This window comes from Augochlora pura, chromosome 11, assembly GCF_028453695.1.
Source record: "Augochlora pura isolate Apur16 chromosome 11, APUR_v2.2.1, whole genome shotgun sequence".
NCBI classification, from domain to species: Eukaryota; Metazoa; Arthropoda; class Insecta; order Hymenoptera; family Halictidae; genus Augochlora; species Augochlora pura.
In genome coordinates this window covers 11,481,852-11,499,975 of record NC_135782.1, presented here as the reverse complement: position 1 = coordinate 11,499,975, position 18,124 = coordinate 11,481,852, and the positions used below count along the sequence as shown (strand labels likewise).

At 34.7% G+C, this 18,124-nt stretch overlaps 1 protein-coding gene across 4 annotated transcripts in view; it reads left to right on the top strand.

Moving 5' to 3' along the window:
* Dgo (ankyrin repeat domain containing protein 6 diego) overlaps positions 1 to 18,124 on the top strand; it is a 321,616-nt gene that overhangs the window by 182,571 nt on the left and 120,921 nt on the right. The window lies entirely within an intron of this gene.

Sequence of the window (18,124 nt, the reverse complement as noted above, 5' to 3'; positions counted from 1 at the left end):
GAAAATTATTATAAAGTTATAATGCAACAAGAATTGCGTATAAAGTTATCTAATTTTCTGATTTTGTTCCTATAATATTAAAAATTAACTCCTATGGTTTGTAAAAATGAAATAGTTTATCTTTGATTTATATAATGTAATCTAAACATAGCTCAATACTGCTCAGAAATACTTCAATAATTCATCCCTCGTGGCATGAAATAGTCAATACTCAAGATTATTTATATATACATTTTGGTAACCATCATAGTTATAAAATATAGGTTTATTCCTAATTTCTCTTTCATTCTTATAAAATTTCATTCGAATAACAATTTATTTATACCGCAGTTCGTACGAAAAATAATCGAATGAATAAAAGTGATGAAATATTATAAATTGTGTTTTCATAGTTTATTGATTTCTTTTTCCATATTAATTTTTCGAATTATTAATAAAGAATTATTCGAATAGAGAATCATTCAAACAGAGAATTATTCAAACAAAGAATCATTCGAACAGAGAATTATTCAAACAAAGAATCATTCGAACAAATAATCATTCCAACTAATAATTAATAGAACAAGTAATCATTCGAACAAGTAATTAATAGAACAAAGAATTATTGGAACAAATAATCATTCCAACTAATAATTAATAGAACAAGTAATCATTCGAACAAGTAATTAATAGAACAAAGAATTATTGGAACAAATAATCAATAGAACAAAGAATTATTGGAACAAATAATCAATAGAACAAAGAATCATTAGAACATAGAATTATTAGAACAAAGAATCATTCGAACAAAAAATCCTACTCCGAAGCAACAAATTCTAATAATTATTAAATTAAACGTAATCGTATATGCCTGAACGATAGCAAATTTTTCTAAACAACGCGTGTTTCTTGCCACAGCTTAGTGTATAATCTCGTCTCCATTAACACCTGAAACAACATCCCTAAAAAATACGACCTGCATTGCCTTCCACTCGCGAGCTCGGATATAATCACGTCCGCTTCGTTCAAAGTTCGCCGAGAACTTAATGAAACAGACGTCTAAGCCCTAGACACGCGGCAATTATCGTTTAAGGATTCGACGTCGTCGTAGACGCCCCCGACGACCGACGTTTGCTGCCCTTTGCAGTTGTTTGTATCGCGGTTACGCGAACGCCGAACTTGCGCTTCGGTAACCATTTCGCATGCAGATATACGCGTTTGATCCACGATAAATACGTAAGCCCGGGCCTGTGTGTGCGTTGCTCTTCGCGATTTCTTTCGTTGCCAACCCGCACACGAAACGGCTAACAGGGATCCTCTCGCGAGATAAATCAAGGCCGTGCAATAAATTCAGAAGACCACGGACGTTTTATCCTTCGGTAAATATACTGATACAGGATGATTTAACAGTTCCCGCCTCGGTGTGTAGCTTGTTAGTTAGACAAATGTTCCGTTGTCGTTGGTCCTCTTTCTTTCTTTCTTTCTTTCTTTCTTTCTTTCTTTCTTCCTCTTTTTTAAGCCTTCGAACTTTCTTTACTCGTGTTTCCGAGCTTCCCGATCTGTGACCTTTATTCCGAAAGTTTGATTCGGTTCAGATCCGATAAGTGCTCGTTTGTCAAAGCCACAACTCAAGCCTGTTATCAGCAGACGACGGATTTTTCTACGGACTGAAAATGTATCTCTGTTCTGACAACTAAGAAAGTTCGACATTATTTTAATAAATATTTTTCGAAGGTAATTTATTCTTTCTGTATTATTTTATATAGAGTGTTTAATATTTGATTTGTTAATAATATTTAATAATTATATTTGCTCTATCTATTTATCTGAATAATTCTTCTAATCTCTAATTATTCACATAATTCTTGAGTCGAATAAATGATTCGCTTAATTGATTCGAATAAGATGTTCGAATAGGATACGATTATTAGATTGTTGCTACAATAATGCGAATAATTGTTATTTGTTTTTGTTTTCACGTAATTTCACAAGAATATATTTATATAAATTTCGGCCACTGATAGAAAGATTATATATTTATACATCAATGATCAATCTACCGAAATGCAACAAACTTTACAATGTAACAATTGAGAAAAGGAATATAAACTAAATAAATCGATAAACTATTACTCGATAGTGTCGAATAAAATTGTATTCGTTGTTTTTTGACTCTTATATTGAGAATAAGATAACCATGATATTTTTTATATTTATGAAATAGGAAATAGTAAGGAAAGTTTATGAAATAGTAAGGAAAATTGATTTTTTAAAATAACCGACAATCATTCATGAAAGTTCATGCCCATTAAAACCTTTAATTTTCGAACTATTTTAGAGCAAACCTTCTTCCACGGATACCGTGCTATGAGATGATTATAGTCACGATAATAAGGGAGCGGGAATGCGCACTTCTATAATAATTTCCATATGGTTACCATAGACCGCGCCGTAAATAGTTAGCATAAGGAGCGATTAAATGGGCGTAACTCTTGAGATAGGTAAACAAACTGACAAATAAGCTGAAAGCGTTTTACTCTGGGCCGAACCCTTGACCATTAGAACTGAAAAATACTGATCGTAAATAAATAGATACGAGGCTGTGTAATTACAACCAGCATCCTGCCGGCATAACTATGAGAGATCATTTTTACCATTGAAATCGCTGGCACAAGTCCCGATGCCACGGTTTCGTCGACAAGAATTCATAGGGAACTACTTTGACCGACATTAATATTAACTACACGGTGAACGACGTGTATCGATCATCAATAATACGCCACGATATGAAGGACAATGTACGTAGTATGTCGCTGTACATACTTGGACGTCTTTCCGTGAAACAATGTGAACTAGAACGGCAGTTTTACGAGATCGTTTCATATCAAATATGTTTACAACAATTTTATGGTATTATATTAGTATTGCCATTAAATTTAATACCTTTTTGTGCTGATATTACATTTAATACTTTTTTGTACTGCTATTACATGTAAAACTTTTTTATATTCCTCTTATACTTAATATTTATATTTTATTATCTCCTTCTATATTTTGTATATTATATTTCATTAATTTTTTAATTGTTGTTACTCATATATTTATAACTGTTTTTTGTTATTAGTTCTTGAATATTTAATACTTCTTTCACTTCCAATCACATTTATGTATGAGCTTGTCATTTGTATACAACATATTAGATTTTAATTTATGTAAAACGATACAAAATGTTTTTTTTCAATTTACGTGGAAATGATTCAGTTATTTTTTCACTAGGGAAAAGATACGTTCATAGCAAACGGTACAATTAAAACAGATTCAACACATTGCGTGTTTCAATGTATAAAACACAAATAAAATAAATTTAATTCGTTTAATTAACGATGCAATCTACAATTTTATAAACGTTGTTAAGAAAATTGCAATACTTCCCATGGCAAGATACAATGTACGCAATGCAATGGTAGTTTTTACGTTAAAGTAATTACATACAATTTGTTGTGTATATGATAATGTACATAAACATTTTCTATCAATTTCCATTGAAAGTATATATGACGATTGTATTGCGAATTTTTATGCAAAATAGAAGTTTCTTCAATTAGTTTTAAGAAAGGTAAATTAGGTGAAAATGTATTTCCTCTTTTAACAATTTTAATAAATGTAAGGATCTTAAATTCTTCTAATGTAGTTACAATTTCGTATTTAACTTAACCTTTATATTTAACCTAACCTTTATATTTGAATTGACATAACCTTTGTCATAATTGCATAGAATCCACAGTTTAATGTAGAGTTATTTAAAATTTTATTGGTATAATGGATAATTAATAAAAAGACTAACAAGTAAAATTTTATTTGTCACTATCGAATAAATATGTAATCAAATAAAAATTTATCCGAATAAGATTGTACTGAAATAATAAGTCATTTAAATAAAAATGTTTGATGCAGAGGAAGCTATCAACAGTTTTATAATCTTATAACTATGTGAAATTGAACTGATATTCGCAAAGAATTATGCGAATAATTTATTCGAATAAATGTATAGAATAATTTATTCGAATAAATGTATAGAATAATTTATTCGAATAAATGTATAGAATAATTTATGTTGAATAATAAATAATCGTTATTCCAATAAAATATTAGACTAAAAACAGTTCACATGGATAACTATCTTAGATAGATATTTACTCGAAACAATTCGAATGGTATCCAACTCTGGTCTAACGATAGTATATAATTTTTATATATGTATCTATCGAAGACTATATTCATTATCAAACTAACTAATTAGAAGGAAATTAACCCCCTGACGTATCATTTTCTTCACAGCTACTGCGATTAGGAACTTTTCAATTGGCACAATTTCTTAGAAGGGACAGAACATTAATGTTTATTCCATATATTCCATTAATGTTTATTATTATTGAATTTGATTCCAATTTCAAAGAACAGAATAACATCTATATTTAATTATTTATTACTAATAATATCCATCACGAGTCGGACTCGTCAAAGTACGGCAAGGGATTAATTTTCTGATTTCCGTTTTTCATTGAACAAGTGCCTCATTTTTGGGTGTGATATCTGTCATAATTCGAATTCGTTGCTGCAAGAGAAGTCACAATCACACGTGGTTGAAACGAAATGAAATTATTCTCGATGTTAGGTAGAACGTGCTCAGAGGATCGCATGCCAACGTGGTATCCCACTATTGTCCAAAAGGCAATTAGCATGCCTCGGCCGACTCTTCTGGAAAGAGGGGTGAATACATTAAACACTCCTCCGGATACTCGCCGATCGTGCGTGGGAGAGCGTATTTCTGTGAACGTCCTGCACGCACCCGGGCAACATTTATTTCATAGAAATAATATTGTCTAAAAGTTTCTACGTGCGACTATAACTTCGTTGATCCACGTTTATAAATATATTATATAATATAATTTTGACTCGTATTGTTAAAGATGTCATAAATGCATAAAGATCTACAGTTCAATAATAATTATATATATAACGTATATAGTAAACATATATGATATATAATATAATATAGTAAACATATGTAATGAAAATGACTATGTGAAATACCAAGCAGCAAAAACAATAGAAGGATTTAATGATACTCTTACACTCCCCAATTTGTTAAAATTTCCAACAAATTTCAATACATTCATTTTTATGCAATTCTTGTCGCTTACAATTGCTTTAGACAATTTTGATTTAATAATAGATATATACATATAACTTTATTTTAGGAGCAAGGATTTATAATAGTCATTGTAGTACACCGTAATTCAATAATAACTATACTGTAGACCTTTATACAAAATAAAAACTTTGCAAGACGATTGTAAAAAGCAGAAATGAAATCAGAATAAATTCTTTCTTTTAACAATCTACACAAGTTGATAGTAGTGTACGAATATTATTCAATTCTTCTTGCGTCTTCATAATTCTATACTCCAACTACTCATTTTTCTATAAAAGCATAAAATTCGTGGTCTAATAATAACTTATACAATATACAATGATTTACGTTAATATGCCGACACTTTTTAAAACATAATAACTGTTTTAAAAATAGACAAAATGAATATTTTTAGAGATGGTAGAGGAATTAGTTTACTCTTCAATTATTGAAATGCTGTTTTCTTTTATAATTTTTCTATTGCTTGGAATGACAAAAAGAAAGTACAAAACTCACGCTCCTTATCCAATTATTTATAACCAATATTTGAACAGTACATTTTTTAGATCTCGTTGACATTAATGTTGTTTTCAGTAAAACAAAATGTAACACAGTAAATGAGCTACTGGAACTGAGAATAAGAATAAAAAATAGCTTTTGCTAGTATAATTAACGTTGTGATATTTTACCTAGATGGGGTCTATACTTCATACTACGTTCATTTTAGTTTCACAGACCATTATTGTATTAACCCTTGAACCGCGGAACTTTCTAATTAAATCTAGCTATCAAGTATACGTGGGATCATTTATCATTTTATTCAACAAGTTTTCGTAACTTATTTGTTAAGGCATTCCTTCTAGATACGTTACTTTTCTATAAGCTTTGACGAAGCATGTAAACATTGAAATTAGTTGTTAAGAACTTGACATTCAAATATCAATTTTTGCAGTCTAAGTTTGAATGTACCCTGAGTACGCCATTCAAGTGTTAACAATGATTAAACAGTTAAAGGAACTTTGTCCTTGAACTGTGTAAATTTCGTCACGAATCCTTATAAATCTGTGGTCTTAACCCATTAACATCCACGATCCCCATTTGGTAATTTTGGAATTTCACGTCCACCACTTGCCGAGGAGAGTATGTCAAGTGCATTTGACAGTTTAATGTTATTTTATACATAAATGTCAATAATATTAGTACCAGACAACGTATATTTTGCTTTTCATTTCATTTCAACAAGTGACTAGGTTTGAAAATCATGTGTAAGTTGAACACAACAAAATTATCAAACCTGACATTTTGTTCTTATCATTTTTTATTCGTGCAACCTACCACAATCCCCTTTTGATTCTTTTTAAAAAATATAAAACATTCTAACAACAAAACAGAATTTGAATATAATTATATTATTACACAACTTCTTATGCATATACATAACTTTTCTCGTCAAAAATTAAAAAAACAATCTGCCAGTCAATGGATTAATAACAAAAATAATAGAAATAATTTCGGCCACCTAAGTCGACAAAATACCCGTACTGTGCGTCGTAATGATCCCACTCTGTTCGTTGATTTGACCCGAAACGTTTCGGCCGTTGCCCATTCCGTATGCCGCGGAAGGGGTTGAAAAGTCGTCATTGGGTCCAGCGGCGGCGTCGGCGGCGGCGGCGGCAACGGAGAGTAAGTAAGCGGTAGAAGCGTAGCGTTCCGCTCGGTCGGAGAGATTTATCGCGGCGGGGTTAATCGCGGTCGATACTAGTGCCCCGGCGTACAAAGCGCGAATAAATCACAAAGAGCGGATGCGTCGCGGCGAGCGCGGAAACACTTGTTCGCTCGAAACGACCGCGAGCAGAGACAATGGTCCGCTTTCACCGGGGCAATCGGGGCCCCGGCGGTATCAACAGGGCCCTTCTCCTAGCAGGGGCAGCCTTTCTGGTCGCGTTATGCCACCCGTCGTTAGTTAACGCCATAAATGGAGAACGGGCAGCAGCTATGCGAAAGTTCATGATGCACGTTGTTACGTCAATTACGCGGTCCGGTCCGGTCTATGGGCTTCCATCACGTGAACGTTGAAGCGCGCGCGAGCCGGCGATCGTTCACGGACGTTTCGACATCTTTTACGCCGGACGAACCGCGACCGAGGAATCTAAATTAACCTCTTTGTTCCGACGCGACACCACGGTATTTCGTTTCTACGCATACAGCGGGGACAAATGCACGTGGACGATCTTTTAAAATGCAATTACTTTTTCGAAACTGGATCAAATCGCGCGAGTTCATTTCAACATTAGAGACACTAATTTACTGTATAATTAGTAAAATACTTTCTTTTTATTTTTCTAGTACTTAAAATGACAACAAGAAGGTTAAGTAGCGTCACTTTTAACTGTAGGTTACCACGTCAAACAGTTGCAATTTTTGAAAACATTTTTAAACTATTTCCTGGTCCGAACTAGTACCTCTACAGTCTCAAAAGAAAAAAATAGATCGTTCGTTCCAATTATAAAAAAAATTATTCCGTTTCATAAAGGTGCACATACACTTTGTACATCGACTGTACATTAGTTTCGTTATCGCAATGCCTCGTTAATAGATAAGATTTATGAATCTAATTGTCGAGAAGCGAGAGAGAGAGAGAGAGAGAGAGAGAGCGAGAGAGAGAGAGAGAAGATTCGATGACTCGTGTAAAGAGACGGAACTTCGACGCTACGTTCAAATTCACGTAACCAATTTTCATACGGAAGCGACTATAACGCAAAGATCGCGGCATGAATCATGCAGGGTAGCTCGCGGTTTGATCGATAGGTGTCCATAATGCCTCTTGTGTTTTTCCCGCATAATGCTTACGGAATGTTAGCCTTTTTTTTATCGAGAAAAATAAAATGCCTTCCTGTTTCGCGAATCAGTCACAGATCATTACTTCCTGTCGTGGAATCCGCTAACCAGTATAGCAAACCTCCGGCTGGTTTACCTCACTCCCCCTGTACCGCGGGTAATGATCGGTACCGCAATGTCAAAACAGATTTACTGAATGGATAGTAATAGATTGTGTACTGTGTAACTGCGCCCAGTTTTACGATTTTGCTAGTTATCATGATTCCTGTGATCTAGTTGTCTTTTCTCAGAACAAGCAAAAAACCGGGACAAGCTTCCGCGAAACGAGTATTACTAGAAACCGGAGTCTGCTGTTTTACGGAATAAATAAACAGCGGATAAAACGAAACAACCGTTTCGCATGGAATTTCAGTCTTTATAACTAATTCGAATTAGGCATCGAATTGTTAGCAAATTTGTTTTATTTGTTCATTCGAAGCAGCGCTTTTCTGTGTAGATTACTATACAAGATATTATACAGCGTGATCCGTAATTATGGAAACATCGGGAAATGGGGAGTTCCTGAGGTCATTTCAAGTAACCTTTTCCTTTGCCTAAATGTAATCCGCGACAATCCGCAGAATCATCGATTATGAAAGTGGTGTAAGTCCAATTGACAGAGGTAGGTGGCTTAGCAGATGGTTGCCGATCCAGTAGCCTGTTATTTTACATTTGTTTTATATTACGTAACACAATGTAGAAAACATGATAAATTCATTTTACATGAAATGAAACGAGAGAATTTCGTTTCAATAAAAAATTTTCAAAATGCGATTAAAAAACAGATAAGAAGAAACACTAATGGAGAACAATTAAATTGGTTGCAAATATGTTGGATGAGATTTCTCAAAAAAACATCGATGAAGGACAAAGAATTGAAAACTATAAATTTATTACCTACACGTCCTGGAGGACCGCTAAAATTTGAAAAAATCGTCCTGGCGCCTTTGTACCAAGATGCCAGGACTATTACTTATGAAAAATATAAAAACATCAAGCAGTTATTACCTTATATACCTCCGGTGCATCACGCATATTTCGAAACATTGCCACATGCAGAGCATAAGTAAATACTATCAATATCTTGTAATTTTAACAATGTAATTAGCGTCTAAAATTAAAAATACTACCTCTATTTTATGTCGTGTCATTATGTGTAAACAAAATTGGATTAATATGAAGTATATTTTAAGTGATATTTGATTTTTCAAAATTGAAATTAAACGATTTTTAGAATTGTCTAATTTTGAAAGTGGTGTAAGTCATTATTACATTAGTTTAGTAAAATACGCGTAAAACAAATTTATATAACCAAATTAAATATTGATAAAACAGTAGAGACATTGCCAGACTTCATATAATTAGCCTAAATTTTTTAATTAACAGATATGTTAACCTTTAATTTTCTCGAAACAAGAGAAAATGAACTTACACCACTTTCAAAATAATCGGATTATATTGTACTAATTGGGATGGTCTAAATTCATTGTATAAAATTAATATCGCTTAGGAATTTTGTAAGGATTTGAAGGTATTTTAAGGATTTTAAGGATTTTATAAGGGATTTTACGATTGCAGTTTTATCGAGTGCTTCCGTGATGTCGTTGGGGATTTTGTTTTGCCTCCTTTTATTAACAAACTGTTCTTAAACGTAATATAGAGATTCTTCTATTGGGTTGTTGAATAAAATAATATTGTTTCTTTTTTTATAGGCTGTCTATTTGGAAAAATGAAATTACTGAAACTTTTTACTATGAAACTTTTACGATGAAAACAGAAATAAAGTATGAATTATTCTCTAAAAATATTCGTACAACTTTCGAAACGGAATAGCTTTTTCTATAATTAGGCCAAGTGGCTTAAATTTTTAGGGATATTATAGTGATTAATTTACATACTAAATGATAACTAAAAACTTATTTTCAGGAATTGCAATTGACTGATGATACAAAAATTATACAAGTCTGGAACGAAAATCTAAAAAATGCGTTTTAACCAGTAAACTGTTGCAATCTCTCCGAAAAGTATGCAAATTACTGTAATTATACTGATATGCCTCACTTTCTTTATATTTCGTTTACATCACTCGTATCAAATATATAATTCTATAAAAATGTGTAATTTAACGAGTACGCTCGTCACGAAGAAATCGCAACACTTTATATGTACGAATACTTTTTACTCCATCTGTATATGATTTCCTGCATTTCTACAAATTTGCACATGCATAAGAATTGATAATCCAATAATAACCTCAGTTGTAGTTTCAGTAATACGAACACAGATCCACCCTAACGATTCATTTTTTATGAATGCATTTGAACAAACACGGGCTCAGAAAGCAATTAGCTAGACCGCGGAACGTATTTTTTAAATTACTGGAATCACAGATACGGCTTATTAATCATTTCTTCCGCGTAGCTGCGCTTCCCATCGTTAGATATACACCATAATTGCGTCTAGTCATTATAGACACGTCGAGCAGAATCGCTTAATTTTTAAAAGAGTCGGCGTCGCGGTTCATTAGATTCCCAGCCGCCTTCATTAATATCCATTCCACGGTTGACACCTGAAATTAATCCGGTTTATTGGAGCCGACACACGGGCTGGACACTGGATACTACTTAATTACGTAGACCGTTCTATAGATCTTGATGTACACGCCTATCGGTAAATAATATTATCCTTAACCGATAGTTGATACGCGGCCAATGGTCGTATCTTATTGGAATTTATCGGTGTGAACCGATCACCGTTACCTTTCCATTCCCGCATTTTTAGTGATTAACACAGCGAAGGGGGGAAACCCGGTCCCCGGGATGCTTGCCTAATACCCTGCGGATTATGCGTGTCTGGTTTGCAGCTGACACGGGGCCGTTTCCTGCGAAAAAGATGGGACAAGGTGCGAGCCCTTTATTGGCTGCCTCCACACGCTTCGTTACTTCCTGCGGGAACACAGTCCCGATGAATTCGTTAACTGACAATTTATTCGCGCGCCGAGACATACGTTCTCGTATTTCAATTAATTAATAACTGCGTAGCGAGACAGGATTTCTAGTCATGCGAGGAAATGAGATAATTTGTTATGCTCTGGCATACCTGCACGTAATAGTTTCTCGCGTTCTACGACTTCCAGGTGTGAAATACAATAAATAGTTTTTCTTGTGTGAAATACTACGTCTTGAAACAATAGGAATTTCGAATTTTCATACGAAAGTTTTGTTGGGACTTTGTTAAGACTATGTGGCAAATACATGTAAGGGTAAATTAGGAGAAACCGTATGAACGTATACGAAGACAATAAATCAATGAAAACTGTGACGAGAACTTCACTTTATCCATAAATAACGGTTCGGTGCATCGATGCAATTGCCGACATGTTCATTATGGTTTTGTCTAATGACAGTCGTTTTATAGCAAATATCTTTTAAGTAGAGTGACATTCCTCAAGATTCTTGCGAGCTTTTATCAAACCGTTTCGACCGTTAAGGATAGAAAATGAACATTTTATACACATTCTGTACAGATCCATGTTGTATGACGCGGATCGCATGGAATTTGTTCGACTTCAAAGAACCGACGCAAATCCTCTGTGCAGAAAATCACAGAGATATTAAAATACATTCAACATCGTTCATGAAACTATTAATTTCTGCAAACTATTGCATGTAATTGGCCTATGAATGAAGATTATACTTACGTCTCTACTTTCTTGACGAAGTCCAACACGTTACCTCTTGTTCTCAGCTATCCTCGTAGTCTTCAGATATGTAACAATAGTAAAAAATTCGATTAAATTATAGTTGTTTTGTGTTCTGATAACAATTAAGCTTACATTGGCACATCCTCGAAGAAGCCCGACCGTGTTACTTCTCAATCTCTGCCTCGCATATACACACTTTCAAGATCAGTAACAATAATACGAAATTCAATTAAACTCAATCGCAAGACGATGTCAAAGTGAATTATGATGAATAAAGAAAGAACTATGACGTAGCACGTAACGATTTTTGTTGACGTGACTGTTCGAGTATAACGGTCGGCGCAGGACACACATGAATACAGTAACCGAAACCGACGAATGAATTCAACGAAATACATGCGACGGATTTTTAAACAAAGTTGATTTTAGCCGACACAGCGTATCTACGATGAAAATCGAGTTGAAAATCTCTCCGAAAATTGCGAAATCTGCGAACTTAAGCACGATCTCAAATGCGATCTCAGACACAATTTTAGACGCGATCTCAGGCTCAATTTCAAACGGAATCTCAGACGCAATCTCATACCGCAAGAATAAAATTTTCCGAACACAAAAGAATGAGAACAACTATTTAAAAATAACGCTAACACACCTTAAGCGATCCAAGGTTGTCGATCAATTGAGAGATAGTACGTCATACTCGCGATCGTTTCCAGCGAACCCTTTTTTCCCACTGCTTGTTATGACGTAAATCGCGTCGACATTTGCGACGAAGTTCGCAAGAATGACTGCGATGTTTATATCACGCGTGAAAGACGAGCCAGGTAGGCTAATTCCTGGTAATGAGTTGGGCGAGGTATAGCAACAATAGCAGCTCTCGCCATTGACAAAACCTGCGCAGGACCACTGTAGCGCGAGCTCCCGTGACGGTAGGACGTGTATTTGTTTTGCAATTGGACTCACAATTTATGAGTGCAATCGTGAGTTGTGTGCCGGTCCCGATTAACCAACCAAATTAACCCTTAAGTCAGCGAATGGTCGCGAAACGGTAAGACACTCGGTGATCCTTTATTATTGGTGGCATTATTTATCGAGGTGGTTCGAGCCATGAGAACGAGCCAAGATGAAACGCTTCTTGTTTCGTTCTACCGTTTGCAGTCGTAGAGGCGCTTTCCATCTCATGCTATTCGGTTAGGATTAGTTTCGAGTAAAATTTTGAATTCGGATGATTTCTTTGCGGATGTACTTGAGAAAGGACAGGATGTAACTCGCCGTAATGATTGTTTCTCATGAGCGCATGTATTCGAACTTTGTGCACCGTGCGCGTTGATTTGCGTTCTACTTTGGAGACTGCCACAACAGTTATTTATAATTGTATCAAATATCTGCACTTTGCGATTTCGTGTCTCTTCGAGATTAACCTCTTCACGCCATTGGCCACGTATGTGTACGTTTAGTTTTCGTAAAATTATGATTATTCTAAGTGTAAAGAAAACGAGAATCAGTTGAAAAACTATTCGCTATAAAATCCCTCGGCAAAACTAGCAAAACCTCATCGAATGAATGAGATGGATGATAAATAAGAAAGAAACAATTCAATAGATTGTTAGCTACTATAAAAAATCATCACTGAAGAGGTTAATTGTAATGCACCGGATCACTGTACAATCGCAGGAAATTGTCGTATTGAAAACTATGCGCTGCAAACGTCCTCGTGATCGAGTAATTTGATAACAATTGACGTGAATTAAACAATCTCCAGTCCGATTCTCTAGAATTTATTTCGTTCTACGAGGTCTGCATTGTCAGAAGGACTGTCCTCGGACACACAGTTTTCTCTTTTGCAGTCAGATACTATTGTAGTTAATTATTTCAGTTAGGTAGAATCTGCTATAGTACCACACCATTTTCCATAATAATTGAGATCCTGAGACAAAATAAAGTATCTCATGTCTGTACGAATCCTAAATCTCTATAAATGTTCAGAAAAATATGAAATATATGTTCAGAATAATATGACGTACCTGTCAAAAAATATAGAAAGCAGAGTCGTAGGTAAACGCGCAGTTTAGACTAAGGTAAATCAAGAGTCGAAGAGTGACGTTTCCTGCAATTTGACGTGGTAGTTAAACAGGAGTCCGCGGTACAGTTCGCCGTTCGATACGATAAGGGATGTTGGAAGCAGCGAACACGCTTCTTAACGCGATTTTCGTCCGCACAATGTTTTACCCCTGTTGTTTCGTTTCTCGGTAGTTACCCGGGCTAACGTCGCGTGAAATCGACGCCTTCGCGTGTAAACGTTCCGTATCTTTACAACGGGACTTAAAGGCGTCCATATCGCATCCTGTCACTTATAAAACCGGACACGACAAAACGTTTATGGTTTCCGACGTATAGAACCTTTTATATCTATAAAACAATTTACTCTTTGCTCTTAAACGGGGAAGCGGCATTGCGCGTACTGTAAACTATTCCATGCTTCTTCTAATATTCCGCTTTAACTACTTCCCGTGTAATTCACAACGAAACTTGCCGTGAAGACTTCAAATGGAATTTGTTAAGTACAGCGCCGGTATATGAAAATACGACCTTCGCGGTGTCAACGAAATTAGATTAAGTGCAGTGCCGGGTGGAATGCTAAAGAAAATTATTTCAAATACTGTTTCAGATAACCATTGTTTTGTGTTTACGGTAAAATACAATTTTATATAATCGATGATCTATGATTTAAATAAAATACTATTTTATATAATCATTGATCTATAATTCAAACGATGTACAATTTAATAGGAACAAGTCATAAAATATCTTATGAAATTTAATAAAATATCACCAATCTAAAAACTATAATAAATTATTTCAACTTTGCGTTAAATGATATTTAAGATACTTCTTGGCGATGAAAATAGATTAAGATGATTGATAATATTAAACTACAAGGACCAAAGAAGATAATTGTAAGCATACAATAATTATAATTTTTCTGTATCTTTTATAAAATTCTTCGCGTAACTAAATTACTTTTTTTACAATTAAGAACCAACTCAGAAACGTTTCTTCAAGTTAATTTTGTCAAAGTGGCGTACGATTAATATTGAAAATAAATCTTGAGTCTCGATTGACATTTTCGAAAGCATTGAAGTAATCGCCGGCTTGTAATAAAACACCAATGTGAACAAAATATAATTTCACGCTTGAGAAAAATATTAAAGCATAACCTTAGGTTTCTCGTTTCTTCGGCTGTAGCATAAACCGTCGCCACGAAGGTAGCTAAAAATAACCGGAATACTTGAAGTTATAGGGTATTAAACGTGGCTGACCCTTGGACCGCAAACTAACCGCGACTTAATTAATAATTATTCGGTTCGGAGGCTTTCATTTCTATAATAGCGGCGACGAACAAAAGATAGCCCGTGCTCTCGGCAGCCATTTTATTATCACCAGGGGCTAGTTATTGCCGTCTAATCAGCTCCGTAGCGCTCGCGCGGAGATATCGCAAATGATCGACGACGCCGTAACTATTGATTAAAGTTGTAAAAACGGATTCTCCCGGTTCGCAAATCGTTACGGATAGTAATTCTGATGCTTTCACAGTAACATCGTCATTAGACGGCTCACTGCTATCGGCTTCTTTATTGCTGAATCGTGTGGCACTCTTAACACACCATGGACTATCTTAATTTAATACTTATTGTTACGTCCTGCAATTTCTACGGTGTTACGGTACCAAGGCGTTCCGAACTTCGTTAGTGTCCGGATCGATTCGCTTTGTTCTCAGGCCGTTGCGTTTTAACATTTCACGAGAACCTACCATTTATTTGATCCTTGAAAAAAATACTGTTAATAATTATTAAGCTGCAGAAGCTTTAGGCATTTATCGCGTGTGCAAGTTTATGAAGCACGAGAAAGCATTTACCATATATCTTTTTCTTTGTATCGTCGATGTAAAAAGTATTCGTACGACTTTCGAAACGAAATAACTTATTTCAGCTGAGTGGCTCAACTCCATTCTTGATAAAAAAACGTATATTATTCGTTTAACAATTGCCATTATTTTAATGGAAACTATAAATTCAACTCCTTTAATTTTGTTAACAAATTATAGGAGTTAGTTAACTACATAATGGCCAAACAAATTCTATTAAACTACATTTGAGTTAGATAATAAACAAAGTTAACAAAGCATGATTTTTTAATTTCTATATCATTCCAACGAATTGCAATAATGTAAGAAACTTGGTTAAGTGAATAATGTTAACTTTTATTATAAACTATATACACAAAACGACGTCTGTCCCCACGTGGCGTCACCAAAGAAGTGCCGCCGCCACGTTTTGTTCTCGCTCGTCCGATCGATGATCCGAATCATTCATTTGTTTCACGCACACAACCATTCATTCATGTTCATCTTATTACTATACATTCACACAACCGCACACTCCTTCTTACATACCATACACTCTCGGGCATACTATACACTTACAATAAGGAAATCTATCGATCGTTTCAGTTGGCTCAATAGTTGTTCCTTCATAACAAATATATCGCTCACTGTAAAATTAAAATAGAAACGCTGTTACACTCCGTTAATTCATACATTTTCATACGTTAAAATAATCATTATATACTGTAAATGCATTCGAATCCACAAACCGCTGTATTAGGTTTCCAGCGGCCGTTCCTATTTTTCGCGCACCATGTATATTATAATTAGGTAAAAGCGGAATACGTTAAAAAGTCTAGAAAAGGAAGTATCGCGTATTTTCTCCTGGTCGAAGACGGATCGCTGTTTGCATCAAGGCAGAGAGTAGGGAAAAGAGAGAAAAAAAGAGAGAGAGAGAGCGGGAGAGTATCATCACTCAGAGGCAATTTGAATGATTCATGAGTGCACACGTCACGGATTCGCGAAAAAGAATCAGTTTTCCATTTACAGCGATAGACCCGCGATTTTCATGTAGGGCTTGTCAATGATTCTCCGGTGCTCGTTGTAAACCTGTAGCCATGCGGCGAAGGGATGCCTTCATGATTTATGGAAGATGCGTCAAGGTACTACCTACCGCGTCGGAATTATTGGTGAGGCCCTGATACGTCTTCGTTCGTAGTTGTCCTCCTGATTGTAAGACGGTAGTATCTCGCCACGTCAAATACTCTGCCCGGTCATTTGTCCGTTTGTGATCTGGTTGCTGCGCTAATGCACCATCCGTGATCATTTTCACGCGTGTCTCGAGATATTTTTATTCGGTCGTCTCTCTCAACATCCTTGGCGCGTCGCGTGTTTTACAACTTGCACTATGATCCTTCTCTCTCAATTGCATTGATTTTTAGAATCTGTACATTAGAAGTGTCGTAAGATGTTCCATAAGAAGTTCCATAAAGTAATGCAATTACCCGTAATCTTTAGTATAGCATTAAGTACGAGTCTTGGTGTAAGTATTAATAGCCGCATTATTCTGGGGAACTTCCTACTCGGGTTTCGCTTATAACCTTAGTCTAAGTCGTTTATAATTAACATTCCAATATAAGTTTTAATAGTCATTGTTGTATCAATTTAATTGAATAGAAGAGTTAGATAGTATAATAATGTGTCAATCCACCTAATGTAGGTAAAAAGATATATTTTGAAGGTCGAATAATTGATGGATGCAATTTTAAGGACGTTTTTAAGTCCTGTTGTAAAAATACGAAATGTTTACACAGTATAATATAATGTATACATAATATAACTATAATATAATATAAGTATATAATTCCCGTTGGAACTGCAATGATTATTGTTGCTGACCTAAAATAAGCACAAGTATCAACATTTAATCTAACATCTAATCCACAAATGTTGCCTAAATTATTCTAAAATGTCAAAATTTTTTGAAATTATATTTCGATTATATTGTATTCCAATTACATTGTATTTCACTGATGTCATATTTCTTATATTTATATACACTCACTACTAAAATAATTAGTAATTGAATTAAGTGAAAAGTTTGAATTTCATAACAGAACAATAACGACATGGTAAAATTTAGAATATTTATGAAAACTTTAATCTAGCATAATATTTATATGCTTTATATTACGAAAATAACGTAATCATATATAATCGGAATAGTATTCTGTATTAAAATTAAAATAATTTTAAAGAGTAGACATTTTCTATATTAGATATTAAATAGCCAAGCACTTTGTATTTGTCTTCTACCCACGAGTGTGACTTATGCTTCCTCGAAACATGATTTTACTGTTTATTCTGACGTTACACTGTAACTATAAAGAATTTTACTATCTTTACTGATTTATGCGTAACACCTTCTTCTCGCGCCAGACTCGATAGTGTACAGTATAGAACACTATAGAGTTCGCCCGTGGGCTAT